Source organism: Microcaecilia unicolor, chromosome 3 (assembly GCF_901765095.1).
Source record: "Microcaecilia unicolor chromosome 3, aMicUni1.1, whole genome shotgun sequence".
NCBI classification, from domain to species: Eukaryota; Metazoa; Chordata; class Amphibia; order Gymnophiona; family Siphonopidae; genus Microcaecilia; species Microcaecilia unicolor.
The window spans coordinates 263,690,721-263,705,852 of NC_044033.1; the positions used below are offsets into that span (position 1 = coordinate 263,690,721).

The following is a 15,132-nucleotide window of genomic DNA, read 5'->3' on the forward strand; positions in this document are numbered from 1 at the left end:
CACTCAGGATTTTGCAAACCTCAATCATATCTCCCCTCATCCGTCTCTTTTCCAAGCTGAAAAGCCCTAAACTCTTTAGCCTTCCCTCATATGAGAGGAGTTCCATCCCCTTTATCATTTTGGTCACTCTTTGAACCTTTTCTAATTCCGCTATATCTTTTTTGAGATATGGTGACCAGAACAAAATGAATCAGGTCAATATTCAGTATGCGGCTGTCGGTTTGTTTTTAAATGCTGACAGCTGTGGGGTTATGCCTGGATATCCTGCGCTTGGCCATATCCGGTCACTAGCAATGAATACCCAGGTAAGTGCAGGCCATTGGCATTTATCTGGATCCCAGCTGAATATCCTCTGGTACTCAGATAAGGGGGTCTGACATTAATGGGGCAGGTCCTCTGTCCTCCCCAATTCCAATGTTCTTGATCCCCTTTCAATCCCCAGATCTCCCATATCCCCCCAATTATCCACCCCCCCAGTTCTGATCCCCATTTCAAGCCGCCAATTCTGATCTCCCTTCCAAGTTTCCCCCGAATCCAAAAGCCAGCCCCACCTGTCTCCAGCCTACCCCTCCCCCCAGTCCCAATATTTCCCTTGAGATTTACTCAAAAGTGATCTCTCATGGCCCAGTGGACCAGGGCGGGAGTAGTCCCCCTTCTCTCCTGTCTTATTCGGCTCTGGGTTCAAAGTGGCATGATCCTTAACGATACTGACTACCACTAGGGGTCAGTGCTGCTCTTTTTGAACTGGATGGGACAGCAGCAGATGGGGACTACAGCCCACTAGACTACTAGGGATCACCTCTGGATTAGTCCTGGTGGTGCTGGGAGGTCCAGGAGGGTGGGGGGGGGGAGCGATGGGTTGAGGACAGATAGACAGGTAATTGGATTCAGGTGGGGGAGAGAGTCTCAGAAGGGGGATTGGGCAGGGGAGGAGAACCTGCTATATTAGTAAAAGATCCCCTTATCTTGATCTAGTCGATGTTCAGTTAGGACCCATATGAGCCTAATTCAGCATAGAAAGGACTTCACAGAATATGGCTGGTGCTACATAACTGCTGGTGCTTCCCTGCTCTGCTCCCAGACTGTCCTGTCACTATCCCAACAGTGCTGCAGTGGTCAGAGCAAATATTCAGTGGCACTGCCTGGTTAAGTGCCACTGAATATCAACAACTAGCCTGTTCAGTGTAGTTTAAGTGTATAGGAGCCTCTCCTACCCGCTTAACCACGCTGAATAAGTACATATGCATTGCCATACTGGGACAGACTGAAGGTCCATCAAGCCCAGCATCCTGTTTCCAGCAGTGGTCAATCCAGGTCACAAGTACCTGGCAAGGTCCCAAAACAGTGCAATACAATTTATGTTGCTTATTCTAGAAATAAGCAGTGGATTTTCTCCAAGTCCATTTTAATAATGGTCTATGGACTTTTCCTTTAGGAAGCCATCCAAACCTTTTTTAAACCCTGCTAAGCTAACCGCTTTTACTACATTGTCTGGCAACGAATTCCAGAGTTTAATTACACGTTGAGTGAAGAAATATTTTCTCCGATTTGTTTTAAATTGCGTGCCCCCTAGTCCTAATATTTTTGGAAAGAGTAAACAAGCAATTCACGTCTTCCTGTTCCACTCCACTCATTATTTTATAGACCTCTATCATATCTTCCCTCAACTGTCTTTTTTCCAAGCTGAAGAGCCCTAGCAGCTTTAGCCTTTCCTCATAGGGAAGTCGTCCTATCCCCTTTATCATTTTAGTCACCCTTCTCTGTACCTTTTCTAATTTCACTAATAAGAATATATAAAAGCCTGCATGTTCTGTATTTGCGTTAGTATTAATTTAGAGGGAAATTTTCAAGAAAAAGCCCTCCTAGAATACTTTTCCTTTGAAAATCGTCCATGGGTAAAATTGGTCCTCAGACTTTGCATATGCTTTTAGCGCAGGCTAAATTTGGCTGGGAAATTGCATGCATGCATATGAAAATGTATTATATGCATGGTATTTCCCAGTCTCATCTAAAACACCTCCCCAGGTACACCTCCCTTTAATCTGACTAAAAGTACATGCACGTGCTTATAGCTAGTGATTTTTTTTTTCAGGAAAAAATATGCCAGTACTCAGGCTGGGCCAACCTTAGGCACTCATGATCAAAAGCAAACTCCGGCGCTAGAGGCTGTTAACGCCATACTAGCGCCGGAGTTTGCTGCCGACCCATGATCAGAGCCCTCGAGCGCCTGGAACAACGCACTCTAGGGCTCTTAGCGCAATTAGCTTGCAAATGCATGCTAATCAGCGCTTAACGCATTCATTCCCAATGATCAGCGTCCATCGCGCCAAAGATTGGGTCGCTGGCCGCGGCAAAATCAACGCCAGCTCCAAGCTGGCGTTAGACTTTGCGAATCATTGGGGAGGAATGGTGAGCCCTGTCCAGCATGCAGTTGCATGCTGGCAGGCCCCCCCCCCCCAAGGCAAACGCAAACAGGGGGCTGGAGGTCCGGTGGAACTCCAGTCCCCCCCGACGATCCCACCCCCCCCCCCATGTTCACGGAGGGCTGGAGATTTGGTGGTTTTCCAGTCCCCCCCCAAACCCCCAGAAATTGTGATGTGGCCGCCTCCGGCCAAACGATCTCCCACCCAGCGACGGGGGGGGGGGGGGGGGGGTAGAGGTCCGGTGGGTCTCCAGCCCCACCAAACCCCCAGAAATTGTGAAGTGGCCACCTCCGGCCAAACGCTCTCCCACCCAGCGACGGGTGGGAGAGCGTTTGGCCGGAGGCGGCCACTTCACAATTTCTGGGGGTATGGGGGGGGGGCTGGAGACCCACTGGATCTCCAGCCCTCCCTGAACATGGAGGGGGTGGGATCGTCGGGGGGACCGGAGGTCCATCGGACCTCCAGCCCCCCCCCCCCCCCCCCCGTCTCTGGGTGGGAGGGTGGGAGAGGGTTTAGCCGGCGGCGGCCATGACATTTTCTGGGGGTTTGGGGGGGGGGGGCTGGAGACCCACCGGACCTCCAGCCCCCGTTGTTCGGGCCTCGGGGCAGGCTGTTTGACAGGTTTGGGCTTTTGACAGCCCAGACCTGTCAAGTGCGGGAGGATTATCCCGCACTTCTACATGATAATCAAAGATAATAGCGCTGCTTAGATTTGCATGCATTATCTCTGATCATCTATGCAGAAAAGCCCTGCGCTGTTCCAGTGATATTTTTAGAGCGCTGTTTGGAACAGCGCGGGGCTTTGGATCATGAGGGCTTTAGAGAGCAGAATGACTATCCATGGCTGTATCCCCACAGTAGCCATACCTTCACAGTAGCCACACCTCCTGTTAACCTGCCACAGACCATATAAAAAGGCAGCACTGCAAATATTACACCAATCCCTAGAATACCAGCATATGTTTTATTGGGAAAACAAAACAAACAGGATTCTCTTTACAGAAAATACACATCAGGAGAATATCTCACCTTGGTCAGATATACACAGAACATGGATACATCCTCACTACATAGAAAATAAATGATTATAAATAGAAATGTTTGGTGAAAAACTGTAGTAGAAATCCCAAGAGGCCTGATTATAGAGCAAGTAATACTTTTCAGAATATCATACCTCAGTCAAACAAGCAAAACACAGAAAACCCCTCACCAAATGCAGAATAAGGCACCACAAATTAAAAATAGAAATATTCTGACATGCAAAATACAACATCAGAGATGCACGTTTTACAAAGCTGACATATTCCAATTAATAAATTAAAAATAAAATACTTTATACCTTTGTTATCTGGGCCTTTATTTTTCTTGTCATATCTGTTTCTGGTTTACTATCTCTTTTGTCTTAGTTCTGCTCTGTATTTGCTATTTCTGATCTTTATGCCTATATTTTTCCATTCCTCTCTTACATTTGTCCTTGACATAGATTTTTCTCTTTCATCTCTTTCTGTTACTTTTTTTTGTTTTTGTCTATCCTCTCACTGCCAAGCCCTCCCCCCACGGCCTCTCTCACATGATTACACCATACCCAGCATCACCCCTTTCTTTCTCTCTCCTGCCCACCCCTGTAATCCAGCATTTCCCCATTCTCTTCCCCACCCCGTCTCCCTACCAGCAGTCAAGCATTTCTCCTTTCCTCCCCTCCCCTCTTTGTTCCCCTCCAACAGTCAAGACATTTCTCCTCTCTTCATCCCCCTCCAATAGTAAGGCATTCCCTTCTCCTTATCCCCTTCTGACAGTCAAGCATCTTCCCTCTCCTCATACCCCTTTGACAGTCAAGCATCTTCCCTTTCTCCATTTCCTTCCAGCAATCAGGATGGTTTCCCTTCAGTAGCAGCATTGCGAATGCATAAAATCCTATCAGAAGTGATGTTTTAAGAAATGAAGGAAATTTACACCTCCACATTTTTTAGCTGATTGCAGTGTACACAAGGTAAATCTACACAGGTCTTTTGTCTTGACATAGAAATTTCATTAATATCCTATCAATATTGGTATAGAACCTAATGGAAAAAAATATGGGAATCATTCCCTGCCCCATTTCATGCTTTGCAGATAATGCTGGAAATCAGTGGTGTATTTATACAAGATGTGTGTGTTGTGTACGCACTCCCTGTCAGACCCGCCCCCACCACCTGTGCCTTAAAATCATCTCTGCTCCAGGCTTCACCCGGGCAGCAGTATTCATAGGTTGCCTGCGGCCTGCACCAGGACTTTCTCTCTGAACTGTCCCGCCCCTTCTGACACAACTTCCTGTTTCGTGAAGGGCGGGACGGATCAGAGAGAATGTCCTGGTGCTGACTGCAGGCAGCCTATGAGTGCCACTGCCTGGGCGAAGGAGTGGAGATGTTTTAAGGTATCGGGGGGTGGGGGGCAGAGATGCACCCTCCCCCATTAAAAATTCCTGGCTACACCACTGAGTGGAATTAGTATGTGCTATGTGACAAGCTTATGCATTACTTGTCAGTAAACATTAATTCCTGCATTTGTAGCTTAACACATTTCACTTAAAAAAAAAAAAAGCCCAGTTACATACATATATAAATTATGAAGCATGCAGGTTTGAGTGTGCAAGATGGACCTGAATAAGCTTAAGTATCAGAGAATTAGGGCTGGTTTTGGGGTCTGTATGTTGTGTGTACACAGCTTATGCTTTCATGTTTATATTATGTTCCTGTGGCTTCAGTTACAAGCTTTCAGATTTCACTTCCTTCAGTTGTGGGTTTGATTTCCAGTTAGCTTCACACATTACCCTGGCCCCACAGCCTATAAAAGGTGCCAAAAACAAATGGATAGTGCATGCCTATTTGGTTTGTTAAGAGGTATACAAGCTGAAAATAGCCTCATTCATCACTTCTTCTGCTCAGTGTGCAGCGGCAGCCAAGAAACCAAACAGAATGTTGTGAATTATTAGGAAAGGAATGGAGTTAATAAAACGTATGCTTCTATATCGCTGCATGGTGTGACTTCAGTAGTTCTGCTCACCGCATCTCAAAAAGGACATAATGGAATTTTTTAAAAGTACAGCAAAGGGTAACCAAAATAAAAAAAAGGACAGAACAACTCTCCTCTGAGGAAACTTCAGCTTAATGAAGAGATAGCTGAGGGGAATTACAATAGAGGTCTATAAAATGAGTGGAGTGCAACGGGTAAACAAGAGTCGGTTGTTTACTCTGTCAAAAAGTATAAAGACTAGGGGAAATGCAATGCAGTTACTAAGTAGCACTTGTAAAAGAAATCAGAGAAAATATTTTTTCACTCAGTGCCTAAATAAAATTTGGAATTCATTGCTAGAGGTTGTAAAGGATCATAGACTTGATGTATCGCCTTTCTGTGGTACAACCAAAGCCGTTTACTTATATTATATGCAGGTGCGTTGTCTTCCTCTACTGGACTCAAAATCTATTTTTGCACTTAGGGCAATAGAGAGTTAGGTGACTTGCCCAGGATCACAAGGAACTGCAGTGGCAGTTGAGCCCAGTTCTGCAGGTTCTCAGCCCATCGCACTAACCATTAGGCTATTCAGCCACCGTGGCAAAAGTTGTTTGTGTAGATTGGTTTAAAAAAAAAAAAAAAGGTTTGGACAAGTTCCTGGAGTGAAAGTCCATAAACCATTATTAAGGGGGACTTTGGGAAAATTCCTGGAATAGGCAGCATTCTTATTTACCTTTTGAATCCTGTCAAGTACTTGTGGCCTTGATTAGCCATTGTTGGAAACAGGATACTGGGCTTGATGGACCCTTGATCTGACCCAGTATAGCAATTCCTTTTGTTCTTACGTTGCTGTGACCTGTGTTCATAAGGAAACCTACTAAAGACTGAAGTGAATTAAACTACTTTGTTGTACTACTTTTCTTTTCTGTTTGCTTTTAAGCACTTGTCCCAGTTACCTAACCTGCATTATCCAAGTTTGTAGTAAAACTTTAGGAAATTAAGAAAGCAAATTTTCTTATGTGGATGTTGATTTGGTTCAACTTCCTGTTTAACAACTCAGCCTATATGTCTTGTAAAGAGGACTATTCTATAAGGGTCGGTGAAAAGACAGTTCCTCAGATGTGAAACACCTGCTTTAAAATAGATACCATGAGAAGTTATCCATCACAAGGGCTTATCAACGGCCATAGAAGCCAACTTTTCAAAATGATGGGTGCGGCTTGCTAAATGTAACGCAAATGACTCCTTCCTGGACAAAGTGAAGGAGCTTGTTCAATATTGGGGGTGCTTAACATCCCTTGCACCCATAGAGCTGGTTCCTGTGTCAATAGCATGCTGATCAAAAGCTCAGTGAAGAGCAGTGTGTTCACTGTGGTCGAGAGAAAGAGGCAAATTCACAGAAACAGTGGCGTACCAAGGGGGGGGGGGCGGGGGGGGCGGTCCGCCCCGGGTGCACGCCGCTGGGGGGTGTCGCGCGTCTGCCAACTTCACTCGTTCCCTGCAGGGAACGAGCGAAGTTGACAGGCGCGCAGCACCCCCCCAGCAGGTAAAGATGCACCCGGGGGGGGGGGGGTCGTTTCACCAGGAAAAGGTTCCGTTGTTTCGCCGCTGGGGGGGGGGGGGTGCCACGAGTCTGTCGGCAACGCTCATTCCCTGTTCCCTCTGCCCGGAACAGGAAGTAACCCGTTCCGGGGCAGAGGGAGCAGGGAACGAGTGTTGCCGACAGACGCGCGGCACCCCTCCAGCTGGTAAAGATGCACCCGGGGGGGGGGGGGTGTCCGTCGTTTCGCCGGGGGGTCAAGCTCACCTGGGGGAAGCGCATTGGCGATCCACCCCGGGTGTCAGCGACCCTAGGAATGCCACTGCGCAGAAAAATACTTAACAAGGACATTTCATACAAGTATAGGGAAAGAAATTTCTCAATGCAATTTCCAACACAGGTCTATTCCCTTGCAAAGTATTCTGTTGTAATCAAAAAGGTCTGAGCTGTCCTCCTTTCCCTTAGTTGCCGGTATGAGCTGAGACTCTGGAGAAGAGATGGTTAGGGGAGATACGATAGAGGTGTACAAAATACTGAGTGGCGTGGAATGGGTAGAGATGAATCGCTTGTTTACTCTTTCTAAAAATACTAGGAAGCTACTAAGTAGTAAATTTAAAACAAACTGGAGAAAATATTTCTTCACTCAACGTGTAATTAAATTCTGGAATTTGTTACCAGAGAATGTGGTAAAAACAGTTAACTTAGCAGGGTTTAAAAAAGGTTTGGGTAATTTCCTAAAAAAAAAAAAAAGTCCATAAGCTGTTATTAAGATGGACTTGGGAAAATCCACTGCTTATTTTTAGGATAAGCAGTATAAAATCTGTTTTTTACTGTTATGGGATTTTGCCAGCTACTTGTGTCTTGAATTGCCCCCTGCTGGAAACAGGATACTGGGCTTGATGAACCTTTGGTCTATCCCAGTATGGCAAAGCTTATGTTCTTTTACTTGCCGGCTAGGGAAACTGACAAACCCATTTTGCCTTGTAGTGAGGATGGTCAGCATACAAATACTGCAGAACTGCGGCAAATCTTGCCCCAATAGAAAGCAATCTGATTGATGAGAATATGAGTGCTGAAGTGTCAGACCAGTGTAGAAAGCACAAGGGGTTATATAGCTTAAGCCCCAAAATGACCCCAGCCCAAGTACATGAGACCTCAGATCAGTGCCGTAGCGCGGGTGCCTGACACCCGGGCGGGTCGCCGCTGCGCACCCCCCCCCCCCCGGGTGCAGGCACGGCGCCCCCCCCCTCCGGAGCGCACGGCGCCCCCCCCCAAAAAAAACGCACCCTCTCCCCGAAATGAAGCCTACCTTGTAGCGGGAGTGCCGATCCGCCCCCAATGCACGTCACTGGGAGCTGCATCGGCTCTGCTGCTTCCCTGCTTTCTCTGCCCCGGAACAGGAAGTAACCTGTTCCGGGGCAGAAAAGAGCAGGGAACCAGCGAGCCGACACCCCCCCCCAGCGCGTGCACCCAGGGCGGACCGCCCCACCGCCCCCCCTTCCTACGCCACTGCCTCAGATTAGACTCAGCAAATGAAAAAGTGCTCTGGGCCTAGGAGGACTTTCAAAATGAATCCAAAGGCCTGGGAACATTATGAAGGTAACAGAGAAGAACATTAGGATGGTGTACAACAAGAATAAGTCAAACATAGGCAATGGGCAATTACATCCGAAAAGTATTCAAATAACAATACAAAGTATGGCATAGTATGCTACATTCCACTGTCTATACAATATGCAATAAAACATTTTAATATTTTAATAGGCAGCATAGGGTGTAAGCAAAGATGGAACATATAGATAGATAAGATAGAGTAACAGGAGTTAGAAAATAAGGGGGCTAATTTAAAGAAAGTTGCATGTGAAATCAGAAAAGTGCTTGAATATTATCTCAGCTAGGGTAGGAGTGGATAAATATGTCGTGATATAGTATATGCAGGCTGTGTCACTCCCCTTGTATGTGTGTGACTAGCAAGTTCGTTACTTCTTCCATTAAAGGCCTGGGTGTCCAAGTTTTCACTTGCTTCCTGAAGTAGAGATAGTCTTGTGTGAAGCGAAACCTTTCAGAAATTGCATTTCAGAGTGTTGGGGCTACTTTGGAGAAGGCTTGCTGGTGGTGATGTCCTTTGTAGAGGGTGTGATTAGTGATGGAAATAAAAAAAGGTGGGAATATGAGCCAGGCTATCCAAAGACTGAAACCAAGTCAAAATTAAAATAAAATGTAACGTTTAATAGCATACAACAAATAATAATAAATCAATTATACATAGAGAATAACTAAAATGACTTGACACAACGTCATGTTTCGTCCAAATGGCCTACATCAGGAGTCTTGATAATTGAGATAAACAGTGATTTGAAATTATCATCAGTTATAAACAAAAAATCTCACTGCTGGAGGAAATGTACCAATTAAAAGATCTGCAGACAGGATCTTAAAAATGGTCTTGAAAAAGACCGTTAATTGAGCAAGCCATTAGCCGCTACGCTCTGCACCCTCTTTCCTGCCTGGAGCTCTGTCCTTGCCCTGCATCCTGTTGCTGTGATGGTCTCGGGATTCAGAGCAAGGGCAGCGCTCCGGGCAGGAAAGAAGAGGCTCTTTCCTGCCCTGAAGAGGTCACTAGACCACCAAGGCAGTAGATAGTAAGTAAGGGAAGGAGAGGCTAGGATAGGCCCACCCGCCCGTTTGTTCAGAAATCCGGACAAACGGGCGGACTGGCAAAACCCGTCTTGACGCCCGAACATTGTCCTCAAAAAGAGGACATGTCCAGGTAAATCCGGACATATGGTAACCCTATTCATATGTAAATTTATGTATTTATTTATTTTTTAACATTTATAGCCTGCCTAAAAGCTAAGCTGCATTTGCACATATAGATAGTATATATCTATAAATAACAATTTTAAAAAGCTGATATTTACATGTGGAGAGGACGTGTGATGGGGCTTGGTTTGGGTAGGGCAAAAATCTACATATGTATCCCCATTTCAGAAGGGGAAGATATCACTGTCAGGTTTTACAGCAGCTAAGAGCCACACACAGACTCTAAAAACATGCTGGTTCCAGTCAGGACTGTACACAAGGGATTAAGGGACTCATTCTCCTTAATCCCCTCTTGTTTATATCTGTCTCCAGAATGAAACCACATAAAAATTGAGGCCTTGCTAATTAATAGTGGCACTAACATGTTTAGGGCTTGTAATGTGGGGCAGCTACACATGGAAGTTGTGAGTCACTTCCACATGGAAGTATGTTTCCATGTGGATGCTGCTGGGTTTGTGCCATTCATTTTATCCAAGTGTATATTTCTGAAATGTCTGCTTTCACTGTACTTGCCAGGAAATGCAAGTGTGCTCCTGCATATATTTAGAAAAGTTTCTCTTGGCAGAACCTTTTCTAAAATACCACTGAAACTGAGCACTTGGACATCTATCTCTATACGCTATCTTATGTGTCTAGAACAGAGGTTCTCAACCCAGTCCTTGGGACACACTAGCCAGCTGGGTTTTCAGGATATCCACAATTAATATGCATGAGATCAATTTGCATACACTTCCTCCATTTGTATACAAATTAATCTTATGCATAATCATTGTGGGTATCTTGAAAACCTGACTGGTAGGTGTGTCCCGAAGATTGGGCTGAGAACCCCTGGTTTAGTAATAAAGGCAGTTATTTGCTGAGACCCAGGTTCTTTGAAGATGCTGCCGGGCAGGAAGGTGGATAGAGCCAGTTTAATCAAATCACCTCAAAGGATTCTGCCCAGTTGTCTAAAAGCTATGCTGTAGCTTATGTTTCAAAGCAAGCCAAATCACTCTCACGATTTGACCCAGAGGAGGTAGCAGATGCTGAGGAAGTGCTGTCCTCTTCTGCAGTACATACCATGCCAGAGAGAAATCATCCTAATGCACACTACACCATGGGTTCAATCACCATTATGATGATCTACACACTCAGATGCACTACAGGTGGCTCATGATCCTGGTACACATCAACATAGTGAAGGAGACAGATATCCAGACGATGAAGGAAAACAACTGTTCCTGCATCCAAGACTCAACATGGACCATGTTTCGGCCAAAGTGGCCTGCATCAGCCTCTGTGAAATACTGAAATGGTCATGATCTGTTGTTGATCAGTCGTAGCTCAGTGGTGATGGGCAGTATTGGAGATAGTTATTCACTTTATGATATCATTTTGGACAGACGGATAGAATCGTTTACATCATTGGCATACTCCTGATAGAGTCACTGTTACGGTTCCTACACCCCTTTTGCCAGCTGTGGCTGCTTCTTCTCTGTGATGCAGTTGCCTTCCTCCCACCACTCTAGTAGCCACAATTGATTGGTTGACAGTAACCTTCCTACTTACTGCCACAACTTCACCTCCTGCTGCTGCTTCCTGCCATTGTGGTGTTCCTGTGCCCTACTACTTGACCCACTCTCGTCGTCATCATAGGTGCTGATGCTGCCTCCTGCTTCTATGGAGGAGCAGCTGGCTTGGGGACTCTCCTACATTGAAAGTTTTTTGTTTTTTTTTGGGTGGGGGGGTGTTAGCTATCCTGGAATCTAAGTGGGTGGGGAAGAGAGGATGGAAAGAGAGAACAGGGGTAAGGCTGAGCTTAGGGTAAACAGAGAGACCTAGTGATATACTTTTCCAGTTTAACAGTAACATAGTAAGTGACGGCAGATAAAGACCTCAATGGTCCATCCAGTCTGCCCAACAGTCACATTCATTGTCAATTCAAGATTAAATCAACAATGAGCATGATGTTATATACTTGATCATGGTGCTTCTTTGTGTTTCTGAGACAAAGACCGTAGAAGTCTGCCTGGCTTTCTCCTTATGTTCCAACTACTGGGAGTTGCCATCAAAGCCCACTCCAGCCTATCCGAATCTGTCTTGTCATTTGCATCAAGGTCCATCCAGTATTATCCTCACGTTCCAAATTACTGGAGTTTCTATTGACGCTCTCTTCAGCCCATCCTACAACCAGATTGCTATATGCAGAACTCAGACCATGTATGAGTTAGTTAATACAGCCAGAGTTGCCATCTAAGCATCACTTGCATGCAAACACATATGCAAGCCTTTAAGTTTTGTTTTTTTATACCATTCATTTTCTAATTAGAGATCCTCTGTGTTCATCCCACACCTTTTGAATTCTGCCACATTCTTTCTCCACCTGGGTGAAGGGGTGAATTCTAAATAACAATGTTAAAATTCTCTCTAATATTTTTTTTCTATGTTGCATTTTAAATTATTATTCAGGCAGTGATTATATTGTATTTTTGGACAAATGTTATATGCAGCAGAATTTTTAATCTCTCAGGAGTATTTTACACACTTTTTATGTTGATCTTGCTCTGTTATTTGTGGTACAAGACCATATTTTTCTAGTGACTTCTACTGAACAGTCTTTAACATATGTTCTTGTATTTGCTAAACTGAACCATTCAGAAAATCCAAGCTGTTTAGCAGAAGCACACAATTGCCCTGAACAGACGAATAGAAACATTTGCTCTGAATATCTGATTAATGCAATAAAACTGTAAGTGTGAGCAACTTTTCAACACAGCTGACATTAATTAGGTTGAAATGCTCTTGTAAAAATGAATATAAATAAGCTTGGAGACAGGTGAGAGATGTTGGTGAAGTGTTAGTGTTGAAAATTTATATTTTACCCCGGTTTGCTCTCTACTGTTGGGAAAAAGTTTGTCTCCTTTCACTGATTCCTCACCACCACCTGTCTCCTGTACGTCTCCCTTTTTAATGTCTGCCTTGTCTACTAATACTTGGTGACAGTCTGTAATGCAATCCAAATTAAGAAAAGGTATAGAGAAGGTAGCCAAAATGAAAGAGGGGTTGGAATAATTCTCATATGAGGAAAGCCTAAAGTGGTTAGTGCTCTTCGACTTTGAGAAGAGACAGCTGAGGGGAGATACGATAGAGTTCTATAAAATACACAGTCATGTGGAACGGGTAAAAGCAAATTGATTGCTTACTCTCAGAAGTACAAAGGATAGGGGACATGCCATGCAGTGCAATTTAAAATAAAAATAAGAAATATTTTGTTACTTAGGGACCCTTTTACTAAAGGGTTGCCGCGTGTCAACCCGGATCTACCGCCAGCCCATCGTGGCCTCCGGCAGTAGTTCTGCCTTGACCTTGCGCCATTTCTGGTGAAAATAAATATTAAAAATTTTTTTTTACTGTGGTGCTACCCTGGCGGCCATCAGTGCTGCCTGGTTACTGCCAGGTTACCGAGGGAGCCTTTACTGCCACCTCAGTGGGTGGCGGTAAGTGCTCCCCGCTGCATGGCCACGCGGTAAGAGTAATCTTACCTTGTGGCCATGTTTTTCTAGGGGCTTTTTACCCACTGTGGTAAAAAATGGATCCCGTCGCTACCACAGGGCCCTTCTACCACAGCTTGGTAAAAGGACCCCTCAGTGCATAGTTAGGCTGAGGAACTTATAGCCAAAGGATGTGGTAAAAGCAGTTCACATAGCTGGGTTTAAAATGGTTTGAAAAATTCCTAGAAGCATAAACCATTATTAATGTAGACCCAGTGAAAGCCACTGTTTACCTCTGGGGGTAAGTAGCATAGAACCTATCTATGTTTTGGGATCCTGCCAGATATATGTGACTTGGATTGGCTGCTATTAAAAACAGGATTTGGTGCAAGATGGACCTTTGTTCTGACCCAGTGGAGCAATTCTTATGCCGTTAAGCATTAAAAAACCTGTCACATTATGTTGTTTAGTACATTTGGTCACATTACTCATATATATAACTCAGGTTATTTATTTTTGTTACATTTGTAACCCCTCGCTTTCCCACTCATGCAGGCTCAATGCGGCTTACATGGGGCAATGGAGGGTTAAGTGACTTGCCAAGAGTCACAAGGAGCTGCCTGTGCCTGAAGTGGGAATTGAACTCATTTCCTCAGTTCCCCAGGACCAAAGTCCACCACCCTAACCACTAGCACTCTGTATTGGTCAGGTGGCATTGTGGGAATCGTGTTCCTTCTATTCTGATCGTCTCTTGACCACCAGAGGGGCGCTTCCTCGTCTATAAGGGATTTGCAAATGTCTTTTAATCTCTCATCCGGGGCTGCTCTCGCTTTCCTTGAGGCCGTCTTCTCAGTAAGCCCTTACAAAAACTTAACTACATCTTTCATGTGTAGTATCTTTTTGCATTAACCACTGGATATTATATTAGTCCACAAGGCCATAAACAGTGTCATGAACAGTGTTACATGCAAATCAGTTCATCAGTCTTAAATTGGTTTAAATCACACGGTCTGTGGAAATCCAGTGGCTAATGCAAAAAAGATAACTACACATTGAAAGATGCAGTTAAGTTTTGTTAGGGGTTACTGAGAAGACGGCCTCAAGGAAAGCGAGAGCAGCCCCGGAGAGAGATTACATGACATTTGCAAATCCCTTATAGACGAAGAACGCGCCCTCTGGTGGTCAAGAGACCGATTAGAATAAGTAGGAACCACGATTCCCACAATGCACCTGACCCAATACAGGACTCACAGGAAGTGGAGGGGGAGTAGCAGGATTGGGAGATGGACTCTAATCAGGGTGATGAAGAGCAGCTGAGGGAGCCCTGTGAGGAGGTAGAAGAGATGGAATGGGATAAAAGGGAGGAGAATGAGGAGGAGAGGATGGAGGTGGCTGCATTTGCACAGACTGCTGGTGCTAAAGTGAGGAGTTTCTTGGCTAAGGTATTTCCTCAACTGTCTGGAAGTGGGAAGACAGAATTGATGCAGCTGGGAAGAAACCTGTGGCAGCAAGTGATTAAGAAGGTTAAGGGTACGAGAAGTTAAATACTGTGTGTTGTAAGGGACTGAAGCTTAACCTGATAATTAGTGACTAACTGAGAAGAAGAAGAAGATGGTGTAAGAGGTCATTGGACTATGCTCAGCAAATTAACAGGAAATCTCTGTCTGGCATTGTGAACGTGAAACTTGTCAAAGACTTTAAAGTGAGATCGTTGTACTGTGTTGCTGAAATCATAGTAACATAGTAGATGACGGCAGAAAAAGACCTGCACAGTCCATCCAGTCTGCCCAACAAGATAAACTCATATGTGCTACTTTTTGTGTATACCCTACCTTGATTTGTACCTGCCCTCTTCAGGGCACAGAACGTATAAGGACTGCCAAGC

At 44.9% G+C, this 15,132-nt stretch overlaps 1 protein-coding gene across 1 annotated transcript in view; it reads left to right on the plus strand.

Annotated features, from left to right (window-relative positions):
* UST (uronyl 2-sulfotransferase) overlaps positions 1-15,132 on the plus strand; it is a 461,975-nt gene that overhangs the window by 262,546 nt on the left and 184,297 nt on the right. The window lies entirely within an intron of this gene.